This window comes from Myotis brandtii, unplaced genomic scaffold, assembly GCF_000412655.1.
Source record: "Myotis brandtii unplaced genomic scaffold, ASM41265v1 scaffold724, whole genome shotgun sequence".
NCBI lineage: Eukaryota > Metazoa > Chordata > Mammalia > Chiroptera > Vespertilionidae > Myotis > Myotis brandtii.
This window is the reverse complement of record NW_005370857.1, coordinates 662,698-681,771: the sequence shown is the minus strand read 5'-3', so window position 1 is coordinate 681,771 and position 19,074 is coordinate 662,698. Positions and strand designations below refer to the sequence as shown.

At 41.2% G+C, this 19,074-nt stretch overlaps 1 protein-coding gene across 2 annotated transcripts in view; it reads right to left on the bottom strand.

Moving 5' to 3' along the window:
- PTN (pleiotrophin) overlaps positions 1 to 18,795 on the bottom strand; it is a 101,053-nt gene extending 82,258 nt beyond the window's left edge. The window contains exon 1 of one of the 2 annotated variants that reach the window (XM_005882492.2): positions 18,423 to 18,795. The gene's annotated coding sequence lies outside the window, so the exon portion shown is untranslated. The remainder of the gene's footprint in view (positions 1 to 18,422) is intronic. The other variant, XM_005882493.2, reaches the window with a different exon arrangement.
- Positions 18,796 to 19,074: the final 279 nt, after the last annotated feature.

Sequence of the window (19,074 nt, the reverse complement as noted above, 5' to 3'; positions counted from 1 at the left end):
ATGGAAAGCAACCTTAATAATCAATAAGGAAAATTATGATTTTTTTTCCTTGAACTTTAAAAATGTTGCCAAATCATTAAAAACTCCTACTATTCGTTACTAGGTCTGGGGTGGTAGCTGGGAAATTGCCTTTCTAAGGAGTAACCAGAGAAGCTGATGTTGCAGATTCGGGAACCACATTTTGAGAACCACTGACTTAAATATAATCAGGAAGATATTCCATGGGGAGGGAGGAAAGAATCCAGAGACCAAAACCTGACAAGTACATAGACACTGAATCAGGAATCTTAGAGATCTTAGAGTTTGGAAGATGGAAGCCTGCAAAATTCAAGTGATTTTAATTAAAATACAAAGTTGGCCAGTCTTAGAGTCTGGTCTACAACCCAGAATCAGTTTTCAATAATTTCTGGAAGACAGCTAGCATCCTAATATTCAACAGATCTCATACAATTATTCTGAGAATAAAATAAGACATTCTAAAGCAGTGGTTCTCAACCTGTGGGTCGCGACCCCTTTGGGGGCCGAACGACCCTTTCACAGGGGTCGCCTAAGACCATCAGAAAACACATATATAATTACATATTGTTTTTGTGATTAATCACTATGCTTTAATTATGTTCAATTTGTAACAATGAAATTGGGTGTCACCACAACATGAGGAACTGTATTAAAGGGTCGGGGCATTAGGAAGGTTGAGAACCACTGTTCTAAAGCAATGTGCAAATAAAATTAATACATGGATGTTAGCTGTTAGTTTAATATAGAAAAACCTAAACAGAGTATATATATATATTTTTTTTTCATATCAACTAGGTCACTTGCAGATAAGAGTCTTACTTATATTATCACAGGCTCATCTTAGTAGAAGCTTACTCATTGGTCAAAGGAACCAAAAGCTGCAAAACCTCCATAAATCATAAAATTTCACCCTCCGGGCCACAAATTCCCTGGACCAGGACTTACAGACTAAACTGTAATCTGGAACAAGATTAAATACAATATATTTTGGGCTAAAAGGCTTTCTTAGAAATCCTCTTGTCCCCAGGACATATCTGATTCATGATGGAATTGGAGATTGAAAACTAAATAATGTTAACTTCCTGAGCTTTCTTTTCTCTTAGCAAAGCTGCAAAACTGATTTTTACAGAAGGAAAATAAAAATGATCCCTTTACCTCTGCCAAAAGGGAAGAGGGAGTCCCTGTGTCCCAGCAAGGCATGAGAAGGAGGTGCCTACTGGGGACTGCAAAGAAGAAGCCAACCTCACAAAATACCCTCCTGGGACCAGAGCCCTTTCAGCCAAGTACCTAAGAAACACACTCCCCAGCACTTGTTTTTCTCACATATTTTAATCCATATTTGGTGAGACCTCGCAATCCAGCTTCCACTGTCACTCTGGTAACGAGTTTCATGAGGAACTACTTTTTCCACTGGCTGCAGAAGTAAGGACTCTCATTTGAGCAAAGAAAACTGAGCTGTTTCGAGGAAAGAGCGGGCACGTCAGTGTGGGACATCAGTGTGCATCCAAAATGCAGTTACTCAGGTTACAGAAGGTTCTCAAAGGCCCACTGAACTATTTAGGAAAATGTGGCTTCAACCATTCCATTCGCATGTGCAATGCCAGGACCTGAATGTGGTGTTTTCTTGAAAGCTGAAGCCTCCAAGGAATTATTAAAGTAAGAAGCAAAGTAATAAAAAACATTCCCAGAAAATAAATCTGTTAACATGGTCTTACCTCATTCTAGCCAAAGTATGTTGCAAGAGCTCCTGGGGAGGAAGGTACAGTAATGAGCGGATCTGTTAACATGGTCTTACCTCATTCTAGCCAAAGTAGAGCTCCTGGGGAGGAAGGTACAGTAATGAGCAAGGAATTTGAGTTTTCATGGAAGCCTGGTCACCACTGACCAAATGCTACATATCTGAGGCTCGTTCTTATCAAAGGGCCGCCCCAGACATTGAGTTTGCCCACAAAGTCAGAGACACCTGAGAAGCCTGGGTCCAGCCCAGGCTCAGTTCTGAAGAGAATCCTGTCTCTCCACAATTCTTCAGGCTCGGAACACTCACCTCTTCCCCCAAATCAGCTCTTTCTCCAAGTTTCTTCTATCAACAGCACTAGTATGCCCCCAAACTCAGCTTCAACCTCTCATTTTTCACTCACTTTTCATGTACCCAGCTTCCATCCTAATGTACAGACTTCAGATAACTTTTATTTTCCTTCACAGCATCTCCAGAAAGGATTCCTTCTAAGTATCTACTGTCACTAGGCATTTGAAATTTTTCTTTCTTCCTTCCCTCCCTCTTCCTTCCTTCCTTCCTTCCTTCCTTCCTTCCTTCCTTCCTTCCTTCCCTCATTTCCTCATCCCTTTGTTCTTGTGCAAAGTATTGGGCTAAGAACTCCATAGTTAAGTAGGGAAGATAAAGTCATTTAAAATAACCATTTTATGACAAGAATAAAATCAGGATTCACAGCATTGACTCTACCCAGAATTCCTCCTTTCTCCCTTATATTCTTCAGTCTTTAAACACAAGTAAGGAGACATTTCCTCCTGGAAGCCTTCCCTGAATCAACCCCCGCTGAATTAGGTGTCTCCTTTAGGGGCTTTTAAAAGTGCAAATCTAGATCATTGCCTGGACACTGTACTGATTAGCTTTTTAGGTGCCTTCCCCTCAACTAGACTGTGAGAGTTGAAGACAGTGTCTTCATTTCTATATTCCTAATACTTAACATAGAGCCCAGCATATTGTGTTCATTGCATATTTTGAATGAATGAATGAATAAAAATGTTATCAAAGAAAAATCATAGAAAGCTGTGGAACAGAAAAAGAAATGAGTACTCAATTTAACTAGGAGAATAAAGACAATTGTTATGGAGGAGATGGTATTTAAGCAAAGCACTGAAGCATCAGTAGGAATTCTAGAATTTGAAAAGATCAAGGGTGGTACTCAGAGGCCTTACCTAACTGATCCTCCCCCATTCTGTTACTTTTCTAAAAAGAATCTTTCTTATACTCTACCAAGTTTTTCTTTCCTTCCTTGCTTCTGGAGAACCTTCAGTGATTTCTTATGATCTAAAATGATACAATTCAAGCAGAGTGTTTACACTTCAAAGGACTTGGTATTATTACCCAACACGTTTTTCTAATCCTAACTTTTTTTCTAATGATAACTTTCATTCTCTGACCACCCACTCTCTGCACAAATCTGGCCCATCTGCTCTCTGACACGCCCCCCCATCTTGATTTTTATCATCTCCTTGGGGTTCTTTTTTCTCCATCCCTCACCTGGGGTGCTTTCCCTGCCTTCCTGCCATATATAAAACCACTCTGTCTTTGAAGATCCTACCCCTCTATGCAGTATCCCTTTCCACTCAGACAGAATGCCTTCTTCTCTAGAACTTGATGGGACCATTCCTTTACCAATTAATCATATGCTACGTTGTATGGTTTTCCAACTATAAGTCCACTTTGTCCCTCTTGTGAGGATCCACATCAGGTACCCACTGGCTAAGATAATGGTGGTGTCTTTTGTCTCAGACAAGTATTCTATTGATTAAAAATTCTCAATAAATTAAGCACTCCTCTGAGGATATCTGAGGTGTCTAGACACCCTCCTGCCTACACTCCCCCAGCTCCCTTTATAAACACCTTATTATTCATCTACCAGTTGATGAATATTCACAATAGATAGAAAATTTCATTTAATAAGGACAAAATTCTGTTATCAGTTTGTCTGTTAGAAATCACTAACTTTGCCTATGTTATAAAAACTTCTGACTTCCCTCTTTTTCATAATTGATAGAATTATTGTCATAGTTATTTTTACTTCTTCCATGCAGACAAAGTAATGATGTTTATTCATTGTGTGACTAGCCCTTTAAGATAGATGCATCCCTTTCACTGTATTTACACTAGATCTTGTGATCCCTGTGCTCCTTCATGCTTTCCAGCCTCCGAGCCTTTGCCCCCTCATCAAACCACATCAATACCAGTCCTGAACCTTAATTGTAAAAGACATCTAGAGGGATGGAAGCTCAACACTTCAGTAAAGGAGTGACGTCATCATGCACAACAGGCTGTGGACACAGAGAATCCATTACCTACTCTTTCCCAGCCTCTTCCATCTGTGCCCCACTGCTGGATGTCCAAGCTTGACAGTGAATGCTTTCCAATGGGAATCTGTAGCTGGATTCTTTTCCCCATCTTTTGGTCCCTATTGTGTGCTCAGCTGCACTGAAGCTAGCTGCTAATCAAAGCCAGAGACTCTCATACACAAACAAACAGGGCATTGTGGCCTCCCGCAGGGCTAGAGCACAGCAGCCCAACAAACAATTTAGTCAGGTGATAGCAGGCTGGACAAACAGACAGAACATCTCCCAGACACCCTCCAGCCTACACTCCCCCAGCTCCCTTTTAAGCACAGGCTGATTGAAGGACCAGACCAGGCAAACCAATACTTGAGAGAACAATGGAGAATGAAACAACATACAATAGTATGCAATCAAAAAGTCTAACAATAGGATTTTGTGTGCAAGAGATGGTGTATTGCTGGACAGTGGCTAGGAAAAAGAAGGGGACACTGAACCAAAATATCTTCAACTTCTCATGGGGCCCTTGTCTTGGAATAAGGGGGTGGAGGCAGAAGAGCCTCGTGCTTAAGAGATTGGTGGTTAGAAATATTAGGACTACAATACCTGTTCTCTCTCACACTAGCCTGTGATCCTGGACAAGTTACTTAACCATTCAGAGACCAAATTTCCTCATTTTTAAACTAAGAATAAAAATTATCTTTATCCCATGGGGTTGTTGGGGAGCATTTTACCCATCATTTTTAGAAAGCACTCAATAAATATTAGATATTATTATTAAAGTTCATGAATGATGCTCAGAAAAGAAAAAAAAAGAGGAAATAATAAAAAAGAAAGCAAAGTCTTCAGCTTCTAGAAGTAGCGATGATGAGAGCTGGAGGCTCCTGCCTGGAAGTTCCTAAGAACTTCATCAGAAATGCTGGCAGGTTCTGAACTCTGACTTATCGCCATGTGTCCCCAGGGCACATCAAGGGAAGCTAGGAACGCCAATGGCCAACATGAAGCATGTCTACATACAATAAATAGCAGAAGCCAGGACTCTGGGTGTCCGAACATTGATAACGGAAATATCTCTGAGTATAAAAGCGAGAGCAGAAAAGAAAAGTTGAAGATGCCAAAAAAAAATTTGTTCATGTCACAATTTGTCTTGGGCAGCCAGTTAATATTAAATCTTTCCAGGAAAGGAGGAAAGGAGGCTGGGTGGATGAGTGAAAGAGTAGAAACTAGGTAAAAAGTTATCCTAATTCTATGCAAAAACAGACATGAATTGAGCACCTCCTGTGTGCCAGGTACTATTTGGGTAGTGGTAAAGTGAAAGAACTAGAAACAATTAACTAGCAGTAGAGTAGGGACAATGAGGTCCGTAGCAAGATACATGGCCAGTGAAACTAAGAATTAAAATAGCGACTCCCTTTACATAGAAAGGACCCATGATCCAAGATGACTGAACCATTGAAGTATCTTCATTTGGAGACCTCCAAATGGAAATGATAGGTGTCAGATGCTATCTGGAGGAATTTATTATAATATTTACAGATTTGCTTCAGAAAACACCAGTCAATATTTCCATACTTTGTCCTTTTTAGATGTTCCTAATGTCCCTCAGTTGCACATGGTGCTCCACACTGGGTATTTCCTCATCCTCATTTTAGTAAAAGTCAAATTTATCTGTTGAGCCACTGTCCCATAGTTTTTCTACTCCCATCCTCTGGGAGAATTTTGTTACTTGCTCTTTAAAGCCTTACTAAATGGTCTACACTTCATTGTCACATTTCTCCCCCTCTCAGTTCAGATGTCCTTGGCCTTTCTGCAGGTCTAAAGGACATTTTGGTCTGGTTATAACATTGTAAGTCATAATAGGTACAAATATATGCACATTCTCCAGGAACAAAGTGTGATTTTGCCTAAATTTCACCAAGAACAGAGATAAGCAATCCCATGTCATGTTAGATGAGACTGAAATCCATTCTCTTTTGAGGAAAATAGTCTCTGATACTTAGGCTAATCTTCCTCACCAAAGAAACATTAAATTGCCGTAAGAAGAGTAGTGACAACACCATGCCCTGTTCTGTACTTGTTGATGAGACTTGGACATCAGACAAGGAAGGGGTCAATTTGAGATGGGAAGAAGACAGGGAATAATATTAGTTCTTCAAAATAAAGTAGAACTTGTTAATAGAAATGTCCAAACCTAAAGTTTTTCTGATTTAAACAAGATACTTGATGTTATACTTTGCAGCTTGTAAATGGATGTCACGGTAGGAAACTAACCCAGGAAGCTCACTGGCATTTTATGCATCGAAACCTTGAACCCACAGAGATGCTGTTGTGCTCCAGCCCTTGAAAAAGGAACTTCTCAGTCTCCTTGATCCCCTTTGCTCACCCTCTTCCTCGGTCAAGGGAGGGGGAGACATGGATGGAAACAATGAGTTGCAGGGAGCTCCTATTCTGTCCAGGAACTCTTCGCTGGACAACTGATACTGTTTTGTCTTCAAAGGCTTCCCCTGAGAAGAACAAGAAGGAGCCAGGGTTGCTTCACACAGACGACTGACTTCATGTCATTATTATTCCAAGAGGCCTCTAGAGTCCAGGAGATCTGGAAAGCAAACAAGACAAATCTACCCCAGAGAAACCTCCTAACAAACCCCATCAGAGCCACATGCACCCAAAGGACCCAAAGTTCATTCACAGTGAAGGAAACCTCAGTGCCACCTAAGACCATTTACTGTGAGGTCCGAGTTCCCCTCCTCAAGCATAGGGCTTCTGTCAGCTTGCTGGATGTTTTTCCTAAGGTCTCAGTTCAAGTGCACTACTATTTCTTTTGTCTTCTTGGTTCTGCTGCCTTTGAAGCTGACCACCCTCATTGGAACCTCTTGCAAGAGAAGATCATCGCTGGATGAGACATTTAAAACCCACAGTTAGCTTGCTTTGAGAAAATGTGAATCTAGTTAGAGAGAAATTGGTAGAAATCCACCTCCACCCACGTATTGCTGCTGGACTGCTTTTGATCTGTTTCTCCAAACCAAATTTCTTTACGACAGCCTTGAAGTGCAATACAAATCCCCATATATCACATAGCAGAGGGCAAGCTCTGTGATCCCTAACCATCAGACTGAAACAGCTATTTAAAAAGGCTCAAAACCAGTTAGGCTCAAATTGGTGGGAATTCCAATACTGGCCTAGATGATAACAGCATTTAACTCTCTTCATGCCTCCTCTACGACTAGGAATGCAGTTGTCAGACCCAGATTTGATCTCACTTTAAACCAGAGCCAATTTGTACACTAGTCATTCCAGATAAAAACAGAGCAAATAAATAACTCCCCAAAGGGTTCCAAGCCCTGGAGGGACATGAATCAAAGAGGTCTGCTGCTCCCATAGTTTGCCCACCTGTAGTGCATTGGGCCCATTCTTCTAGCTCAGAGCAGCTCAGAGGTCCCCAGGCTCCTGGGACCTGCTAATGGGGTTAGCTTGGACCTGGGTGGGTTCAGGCAGCTGGGGCTTCCCTGGGGAGACTTTTACCCCCTGATAAGCATCTGGAAGGGTCCTCAAGGCTAGAATGGAAGATCATGTTTACTCAGCTTGACCTTCAGTTGGCATAAGCCAAGTTCCCCAGGATAATCTGTTCCCAGCTAAACACCACAGCCTTTGCTGGGACAAAGATTTTGTTTGTTTGCTTCATGGGATTATGTTTGTTTTCATTTTTCTCTTTCTAACTTTTTTATGAATCCACAATATTAATTTGCTAAACTTTTATGTTGATGACTTAAATTTACCCCTGTCAAGCAAAATAAATGGACTTTCCATCTTAAGTGGTCAATTGAATAGAAAAAAAATGTGTGCAGCTATTAAAAATATAGCATGCATCAATTATAATGTTGACTTGAAAAGTAGGACATATTATTCAAAAAATTATCTTTTTAAGTTACATCAGTAGAACTTTATATCAGAATGTGAATACTGGTGCCTATTTTGAGCAGGATTATCAGTGAGTTTTTCCTACTTTATAATTTTTTAAATATGTGAATATCTTGTACCATGAATACATACTTTTTAGAATGAGACAAAATAATGTTTATATTTGTGTTTTCTAATAACAAACATAATTATGAGGAAAGCCTTTTCATTATTATTTACATGACTAAAATTAATCTTTCACAAGTCTGACAGGTAATGAGCTATATCTAAAATTTCTGCATATTGCCAGAGACATTGAATTTAATAATTAAATGTATATCATAACCAAGGATAAAAGATGGGGGGGAAGGCATTATTTTACTGTTTCAAAATTTAAATACCTACATCTGTTAAAAAAATTTAATAAGCTATCTGCTTTCTTTCCTATAGCAGCTTCAAGCTTCCTCATTTGAACCCCTGGGGCTATATCGAAAAAAATGTAGTGCACACAGAAGCAACATTTTTTTGTGGAAAATATCTTTTGGAGAACTAAATGGATTCTGGCATAAGAGTCTCCAAGGCTGCAGTGCATTTTTTAATTTTAACTTAAGATTCAACTTCTAGCTTACCAGGGACACCCCATCTGGCCAGCTGGCATACGCCCAGTGGAACCTCTCTCACATTCTGCTCAGAAATGAAGACCACTGCATGTTAAAACCTCAGAGATAATTCTCTGCATTGGGAGCAATAGTCCCGTAGCTAGGTTTAGAAAAGACCCTATTTGGAAATCCATTTTGAAAATAGTGTTTTAAAGTTTTGTATGGTCTCCAGTTGTTTAGCTTGAATAAAGATTTTCCATTACCTGAGTTTGCTACCAAGATAAGTTCCTTACTGATTAAATATGAACTTTGAGACAAAAAGCTCTGGCTCCTTCTCTGGCAGCCCGATGTCCCCCAGGAAGTCACATAGAAAGATGACAGCTGCTCCACTTCCATTAGAGTTGGAAGGGGACAATCGAAGGGAGTAAGATGTTGAAACCCTAACTAGATGATACTCTAGCACAGAGAAAACATTGCGTTACATCTATTTAATATTACAAATGAAGTTTCCTAAACACTTCTCACTGCCTTTTAAGGCAAATTAAGAAGGCAGCATTTAGATCACTTGCACCCTCTCCAGCAAAGGACTCTAGCAGAAGCACTGATAAAGAAGCCTGTGTCCACGCCTTGCAAGGGGCCAATTAGAGGACATATGGTCTTGTCCAAAACATCCATGGAGACATCTGGCCCACGCCAAAAGGTCCTCGGTATTTGGTCCTTGACATGTGCCATTACCAGCTAGACTACCAAGGCAAGAAGAATTGTTACTGGCAATATAGCCACTACACAATTTTTTATTGGACCTCTAAAACATGATAGTATTTATTAGATATTAATTCTGTCAGTAAATATTATGGGCTAGTTGAGCTGAGGGATGTTCTCTAAGAGTGTACATTCTGGACAAGACCAAATATCAAGAAGCATTTGGAGTGGACCAAATGTCTATGCAGATGTTTTGGACAAAACCCAAAGTCCTACAAGGAAGGTGACTCTTACTCTTAAGGTGCTTCAGTTGAGTCAACAGCAATTCAGAGGGTGATTGCAAATTTATTTTACAAAATAATCAAACACTGTACATCTTGTCAGACATGAAGATATAGGCGTGAGCATCTTTTGCATATAGCAAGAAGTGTTATTGTCCATAACCCTCATTGTTTTTATTAAGCTATGGATTTTGTGATTGGGGAGTTCTGATCTCTCTTTCATTCTCTCAAGTTTGTTGGGCTGAATACCAGTAGCTGGTTACTCAAAGTTGGGTCCCCAGGCCAGCAGCACTATCATCAGGAACTTGTTAGAAATTCAGACTCTTGCCCTGGCCAGTGTGGCTCAATTGGTTGGGCACTGTCTCGTGCACTGCATGGTTGCTGGTTCTATTTCAGGTCAGGGCACATGCTCAGGTTTCAGGCTCAATCCCTGGTAGGGAGCAGTGCAGGAGGCAGCTGGTCAATGTTTCACTCTCACATCAATGTTTCTCTCTCTCTCCCTTTCCCTTCCTCTCTTTCTAAAAATCAATAAAAAAATGTTTTTTAAAGAAAAGAAATGCAGACTTTTAAAAGTCTATAGGAGACATAGTGAATCAGAATCTGCATGTTAGCAAGATCTCCAGGTGACTGATAGGCACATCAAGGTGTGAGAATCACAACTATAGCATAAACTAGGTGCTGCTAATCTTCTGTAAAGACCTAAATTTAGTGAAAACACCAATTGAAAATACCGACTCTTAGGAAGAACTATAATATATTACTTTGTGAAAGATCCTTTTTAGGATTGTCTAGTCACTTCTTTTTTCATTATGACTCAGATTTCCTTTTCTTCACACCTGTCACACATCTTTCTTCCTACTCAAACTTACCTTCCAGCATCTCAGTCAATCTCTGGGTGTCCTAGAAAATGACAATGACAAGCAGCAGAATTGGGGAAAGAGAAAGATAGAACAGCCCCACTGACTTTATTAATAATAACCACATTTATTATAACAGGTTATAGTTTATAATCATAGCATTTTCACAATTTACCTTTAACACCAACCTGTGAGGTAGGCAAAGCAGATGATATCATCAGCATCATTGCCATCTTACAGCTGACAATCCTGAGGTTCTAGAAGATTCAGTGACATACTCTGCATCCCACACCAAACAAAAGTCAGAACTATGATGGAATGAGTGCTTGTTCCTGCATCCAAACTTGACCCTTAGTTTGTTAGAGAACCAACTGGGCACAGGAAACAAAGGCAGTGGGGGAGGGAGAGCGAGGTGGACTACCATCAGGTGCTCTGTCACCATTATCATCCTCATCAAACACTCTCCAGCAATCAGACTCTGGAATCAGTATTTCACATTCATTTCTAAATTAATATGCATGTCAATCCCAGAAGGTAAGTACTAGCGACCTCATTTGAGAGATAAGAAACTTGAAGAAAGACTACACTATTTGCTGATGGTCACACAGGTAGTTAGAAGTGTAGCTGTAGCTTATACCTTGATTTCTTTGACCTGGAAGTTCACATATTTGCTTGTTTGGGCTAAAGTTTCCAATGCATCACCTGTGTTCTGATGTCACATGTCAGTTCCCTTGATTCCACCACTCAACTCAGAACCTCTGGGGATGGGCTCTAGCCATCTGGATGCTAAGACATGACGCTGGTTATTCTGATAAACACTGAAGATAGGAACCACTAGGTTATTTGGGCTCTTACTTTACAAACATAGGAGTTTAGTTTTGATGTGAGAGGCAACTGGAACATGAAATTACTTAGCCAAAGAAAGAGATGGCAGTATATCGTAGAGGAGAAAAATATACCCAATCTAACAATTTTAAGGCCTTTGTTTCAATGGCATTTAATGGACTCATCTTAACCTTTCTAAGCTTATGTGTCCCTATCAATTTTTTAAAAATCTTGCTCAGCCTACCTAAGTAGAATTGTTGCAAACATGTAATGAGAAAATAAATGTGAAACGTTCTGAAAAGCAAATGCTTTTTAAAAAAATATTTTATTGATTTTTTTACAGAGAGGAAGGAAGAGGGATAGAAAGTTAGAAACATCAATGAGAGAGAAACATCGATCAGCTGCCTCCTGCACACCGCCTACTGGGGATGTGCCCGCAACCAAGGTACATGCTCTTGACCGGAATCAAACCTGGGACCCTTGAGTCCGCAGGCCGATGCTCTGTCCACTGAGCCAAACCAGTTATGGCAGCAAATGCTTTTTTAAAAAATATGTTTTTATTGATTTCAGAGAGAGGAAGGAAGAGGGAGAGAGAGATAAAAACATCAATGATTAGAGAGAATCATTGATTGACTGCCTCCTGCACGCCCCTTACTGGGGATTGAGCCCTGACTGGGTGTCTAACCATGATCTCCTGGTTCATGGATCGATGCTTAACCACCAAGCAACACCAGTCAGGCTAAGAAGCAAATGTTTTATAGCCACATTGGAGCTATGATGAAAATGCATCAAGTGATCAGTCTAGCAAGCTTTGAATTATATGGTTTGCTAAAGAGGTAGCTCAGATTTCTCTTTCCAAATTGGAGATAGCATGAGTCAGAGACCACACAAGGTTTGGAGCCTTTAAGGTAAAGGAGATGGAATATGATTAGGAAGACACTCCAGAGAACTGGCAGGTATGTATGGTCTTTGGAATGAAGGAGACGAAGAAAAGAGAGCTGGACAGGTTTCTTCTAGATGTGTGAGACTGCAAATGGGGGTACTCATGTTCAAACAGGAAATTGGCACCAGGTGATGTTTAGGAAGATTAGGTATGAAGACAGTCAAGTTCATTAGGGGAAGAGGGGGGGAAAAATGGTATTCGGAGACATTTACTTATTTTTTCACTCAAATGCCAGGCATTTGGGGGGTATTTAGGTATGAAGACAGTCAAGTTCATTAGGGGAAGAGGGGCAAAAAAAAAATGGTATTTGGAGAAATTTACTTATTTTTTCACTCAAATGCCAGGCATCTGGGGGGTATTCCAAGGGTCCTATACTAGATATTCTAGGGTTCTTGAGATGAACCTGCCTTCAAGGGGTGCACAGTGTGGGTGGGGCAGAGCCAGTGGTAAGGGTGAGTAAAAGGTGTGTTCTTCCAATGTCAACACTGCTGGGAAAGCTGGAGTTGAAGTCACTGGAAGGGGTGATGAGTAGAAGCTGGTAAAAGGAGGGGAGAATTAGAGCGCCACCTAGAGGGAGGATTTGCTAGGAAAACCTTCCCTGGGCATCTTCCATCTCCAGCTCATTTACAGTTTCATCCAAATTCCACAGCTGAAGTGGAGGACTCATGTTCTTTTCCTCTGTGTCCATATTTTCACTGAAGAACAGTCATCTCATGTCTGGTATAATTTTCCTGAAAAGAATATCTAGAGCGAAGTGTCATGCCTTTAAAATTATGTTTATTCTAAATAACTCAGACTGAATTCTTAAGATGTCACTTTCAATAATTTTTTTTCTGCTCTATTATGTGGCAACTGTGAAATGAAAACATGAAGGAAGGGAGAGTTCAACTGCTCATCCAGAATAAATGGCATGAAAGCAACAAAAAGACAGTGATGCTCTGGAAATAAATATTATCACCATTTCCATTTAGCCATTTGAGAGTTACTTTCCTTTTTCTCATGAAAATATTTCTTTTTTTTAAATCTTTGTCACTGGAACTGCTTAGGATAAAAATGTTGTGTGCACATACTTTAACTATAACTTTTCTTCATTTGTGTTTTAATCTTACTATTCACACGTATATTGAGAGACAGCAAGTTGCTTAAAGGCATATTGATTTATCTTTCTATGCCCTGCCACACAACCTGACATATAATCGGGCAGTCAATACCTGTAGGTGTTGTTAGGGCTAAGAATAAAATAACAAGAGATCTTTTATTGCAATCTCCTTCCCCAAATAGGACTGTGCTCAAAGCGTTCCCTTCAGTATTCATTCAAAAAATAATGAAAAATGTGAGACCCAAAACTAATAAGAGAATGGCAAGATCTGGAAACTCAAAGAAGAGTCCTGATCAACAATGAAGCATTGAGGGGGCAGTGGGGGGCGGGGGGAGAGGAGGAAGAGAAGGAAGGGGAAAGGAAGGGGGAGAGAGAGGGAGAAAACAAAAATATTTGGAAATAAATGTCCATATTTGGAAGTTGAAGTGGTGGGAAAGGAAAAAGTAAAGATGAGAGGAATGGCCAACAAAGTTGGAAAAAAACTAAGATAAAAATAATATGTCAAGGAGATTAAGAAGGCACATTAGCAGCCAATGGGCTATATGACAAGGAAAAGAAAGAAATGCAAAAAGCCATTGGTTTGGTAAAATGTATGTGACTTTTAAAGTGTTTCTTTCAGAGGTGGGTAGGGATTTTCTTTGTTTGAGATGTCTTTTAAATAACTTTCCAATAAAAGATTTCACAAGTTAGCACCATTTACCAAACACAAAGTGTTTAGAATTGTAAAACTGTGAGCCCTAGAGAAAAGAAACTAGGACTTAAGTATTTCCTAAATATACCACATGCCCAGCACAATATAAGACACCCTGCACGTATGTAATAAATATTGTTTATTATTAAACTGGTCTACCATTGTAGCAAGAAACATTGTATGGTTGAAGTAGGATCTGGGAGAATATAACAGGGGTGAGCAATTCTGGTTCCACCCCTTCGCTGCAGTTGAGAAGCAGAGAAGAGAATACAGTCAATATTTATTATAGTGTTGAAAGTACAAGCTGATCTTAGCCAGGGTCTGCGTCAATACGGACAAAAATCTATGGAGTCAAGGTTCAACCTTGATTTCAATCTAGCGAGCAAGTTTCAACCTTCCATGCATTCTGAGATATGGGCAACCACCCCTGATATATGTGTACATAAACGGAGAGATGCCATCATGGGAAAGGAAGTAGGCAAGTCATCGTGGGGCTTGTTGGATGGGAAATAATGGCAACTGGATCAAAAAAAGGAGAAATGAGAGCCAGGAGGGGGGTAACAGGTAAGCATAAGAGTTGGAAGAAGTGGGAACAACATGTTGAGATCCATACAGCGTGCCATTTGTGTTTTAAAATGATGTTTTGGGTTTCACTAAGTGCAATTCTTAGAATTAAGAGCTCAAGTGTCAGTTGCTATGACTCACTTCTTCAAGACCAAAATACAGGGGGATTTTTTTTTTTACTAAGTATGAAATTTAAGAATCTAAGGATTCTGCTTTTAAGAAACTCATTATGATGATCTTTTTCTATGTGAAATGTCACTTTATCTAAACCCACTGTGAAGAAATGGCTCCAAAATAAAGCCCAGTAGAAGAAATTAAGTTTTATTTCTCATACAATTCAAGCAAGCCCTTGCCTACCCTTAAGAAATAGGGATTTGTGGTGAATGTGATCTCCATAATCAGTCCATAATATTATCATAATTACAGTGCCCTCTGATAATGTTACATTATAGCTGCCTTTTGAAACCACAGAAATTTCAACTTCTCATTTACCAAATGCTAAAATAGGGAGGAACAAAAGGTTTGTTATATTTGACAATCTAGAAAGATCGTATGACACCTGGAAAACTATGCCACATACAAGCCTGGCATGAAACGTGTGGAAAAACGACCTCGTGGATGGAAACGAGAATTAGCCAGAGACATCAAAAATGGAGAACAACTTTCCAAAGGGAGGCCATGGCCCACATTCTACTGCAGCCAGTTGACTGTGGATGGAAAAAAAGCAGGCCCAGCTCAGAAAGAGAGGGGCCGTATCGGAATATTATTCTCCCCCAGGGCAATGGCATGGCCTTCTGCCAAGAGCAGGCAGAATTCTTCTGACTGTTCATTAGAACAGCAGCCAGGGGAGACTCAGCATCCGAGCGATGAAGTGCAGGCACTCAGAGAGCCCTGACTTTGCTGATGCTCCAGAGGACCACATCTTGAAGTGGATAGAGGTGCACTCAGCACCTGTTGAACCATGTTTGCTCACTGGGTGGTCTCAGTTTTGACATTACCTTCAAGAGAGAAGTCAAGAACAACTCTCTTCATCACGATGTTATCATGTAAAAAAGCATAAGTGTTGGGAGAACTGGAATTTATATTCTGAATTCTGACTTCTGGCCCTCAATCTACAGTTGCCTTACTACAGACACCATTTTGAATAAGCCAAGGAAACTCAGTCTCCAGAGACAATTTTTGAAGAGTAGCAAAAACACCACATGGCGAATAGGACTATGTTCTGAATGCATATGAGATTCATTTAAATGAGAAAGCAAGATTCATTTAAATGAGATTTATTCAAAGAGAAAAAACCATTGAAACTTAAAATATTTAATTTCTAAAATTGATTTTATTGATAAGAGCAATAAAACTATTTGGGGACCTTATTTCTCTTGGGTTATTGCCAATAATCAGGTTTTGTGAAAATTCAAACCAGGCCATTAACTTTACTAGAGTTAAAAAAAAAGGGGGGGGGCCATTATGCTAAGCGAAATAACCCAGTCAGAGAAATACAAGCATCACATGATCTCACTCATATGTGGAATCTAACGAACAAAATAAACTGATGAACAAAATACATCCAGAGATATAGAAGCATGGAACAGACTGTGGAATCTCAGGGGGAAGGTAGGGGAGGGTGGGTGGGTGGGAAGAGATCAACCAAAGAACTTGTATGCATATATGCATAACCCATGGACACAGACAATAGGGTGGTGATGGCCTGGGATGGGAGGTAGGGGGCTAGAAGAGGTCTATGGGGGAAGAAGGGGATCATATGTTAATATCTTCAACAATAAAGATTTTTTTTAAAAGCCCATTAAATAAAAATGTGAAAACTGCAACACAGTGCTCTTTATAAAGACCAAATAAGGTACATGGAAACTTTCAATAAATGAGTAAATATATTATTCCAAATGTCATGGAAAGAGGTCTGGGAAATTATAGAGTTATACATTATTATATAATACATGTTATACTATATATACTATTAAATATGTTATTTTTATTCTGTATAACACCTCATTTAAAAGGTAGGTAATAAAAAGTTATTTATTAACAGCAGTTTCATTTCTCTCACAGCTGTAGCTTTGAAAATATAATGTGACTGTGTCCACAAGTGAACGGCTAGAGTACAGCACCTAATGGGATATATATGACTTCAGGTTGGCGGTCCTTACAGAGGAGTTTCACTGAGTGAGGAGAAAAATGTTCTAAAGGGGAACTGGGACCAGCAGGTGAGCAAAGATCACTTTCTAAAGTTTTAAAATGCAATTAGAGAACTCAAAGCACCCCTTTCTTAAAGCATGGAATAAAGACATTTGTTTATTTTTAAATAAAATAATTAAAAAATCTCATCCACTTTAAATGAAAAAGGACAAATATCACCGCTCTGAAATAACTCATTTCCTAAAAAGGGGCAAAGAGAGAACATCCACACTGCTTCCCTTTGAATGTAACTGGATTAAAAACGTGTGTGTGTGTTTTAATGATTTGGTCTTTAAAATGCATAATTTACTGAAAAGGAAGCATAATGGAGCTGGAAAACACAAGCTTGATTTTCTGTGCTGGGAGACACTCCCATTACTTTGTGGTATTTCCACATATCAATTCATCCCCAGATGATCAAGGAGCTCAAAGGGGCTCCACTGTTTCATCAATTCCACATTTGCCTGGGGTCATGGAATTGCTTCAGGATGTTATTAGTTCAAAAGCTCTTCTTGGTAGTTCCTGAATCTCCTCCCAGGCCCTTCCCTCCAACACACTCACACACACACACACACACACACACACACACACACACACAGAGAGAGAGAGAGAGAGAGAGAGAGAGAGAGAGAGGTCAAGAAGGCACATTAGCAGCCAATGGGCTATTTCACAGAGGTGCACACAAAATGCCTACTAAGATAAAAGATTCTCAAAGCCCGGGACTTTGCTGTCCCTCACATGGCCATTCTCCTATCTCACCATCATTCCTCCCCCGACAGGCCACTCCTTTTTTTTCAATATGTTCCCAAATTTGCAAAGCTGTGTTAACAGAGATATGTGTAAGTTAACAATAGAGTGTAGATGAACTCAGGGTGTGTTCCTGAGTTTGTATGTCTGTGTGTTAAGGACAAAGGGGTGTGTGTGTGTGTGTGTGTGTGTGTGTGAAGTGTTTTGTTTGGTGTGTAAAGTAGAGAAGGAGATACATACGTTCATCGCTTTCAATTACTTTGTTAACTTATTAGAAACATCAGCTCTGAAACTGAGAATCTGACACACTGGTAATAAATAAAACCTAGTATTCCAACGAGAGATGGGGTGAAAGGTGTGTCTTTTAAACTTTGCACTTAACCCTTTCCAGAACCATCCCCTGCGCGGCGGGCAGGAGGAGGAGTGCTGGATGCTGTGAGAGATGCTGGGTGCAGCGGGCACTGGGAGGAACCAGCCCCCGAGAGGGACGAGAAATGCCCGCTGAGAGTCAGCAGCAGCGGGCGATCCGGGGCGCCCCAGGAAGGATGGGGAGGAGGCCCGCTTGCTCAGGTGCCTCACTTTCTCTGCCCTCCGCAGCCGCAGACACACCTACAGGCAGGTTTACAAGAGCAGAGCCCCGGCCATGTCCTCCCACTGGAGGCAGGAGCGGTCCGAATGCAGGCATGACATCAAGAAGCTGCTCGCCTTCCACTCATCTCGGGATCCCCTGACTCTCCTGACCCGATGCCCCCCAAATACGCCTCAGTTTGCCTCTGGAGCAAATCCATTTCGAAAGCGCTCCCCCTCCCCCCACCCCGAAAGCCACCGAGGCAGCCTCTCTCCCACTCTTTCCTCCATCAGCTGCTGGCGCCCCGGGAAGTGGCCGAAGGCGCAGGAAACTCGATGGGAGACACCTGGGAGAATGGCGCGCCCCCTTCACTTACTTTGAGTTGTAAACGCGCTGTCTGCGCTCGGGCTGCCTTTGTTGAAAGGGGCGAGGTTTGCTGCTCGCGGTCCAGGTACCCGGTGGCTGCTGCGGGCGGCGCGGGCTGCTCCCTCCCTGCTGGCGGGGACGGGCTCGCTGGTCTCTTTCTCCCGCTGGCTTCACCTCGGGCTTCCTCGGCTCAGCGGCTCCCTTGGCGGGATTTTCGGACTGGAAGGCGAGGAACCTGATCCTGCCTTGGACTCGATTCCGCCCCGACAGGGAGGGGACGGAAGGGAAGTGGAGGATGGGGGAGCTGCGCGCGGGCTGGGAGGACGCCGGCCGGCGAGGGAGGGAGCGCTCTTCCCCCGGCGAGCTGATTGGGAAGCTTATTAAAAGCGGGATTCTCGGGGGGCAGGCCCGCCCCGCGGGAGCTCGCACACCCATTTGAACCCAGAGGCCAGAGGTGGAGCAGGGCTGTGTTTTAACAGAGAGACCCACACAGTGTTTCTTTTCCCAACTTTCCCCACGACCTGTTAGTTCATCAAGTAGGACATCTTAAATGGAGCATCCATCGCAGTTTAGGTTACAGTTTGGGCCCCAGTTTTTGTTTTTTATAATGATAATCAGAATGAAAAAGCACATTCTCCAAAACCAGCCTCTCCATCCTCCCC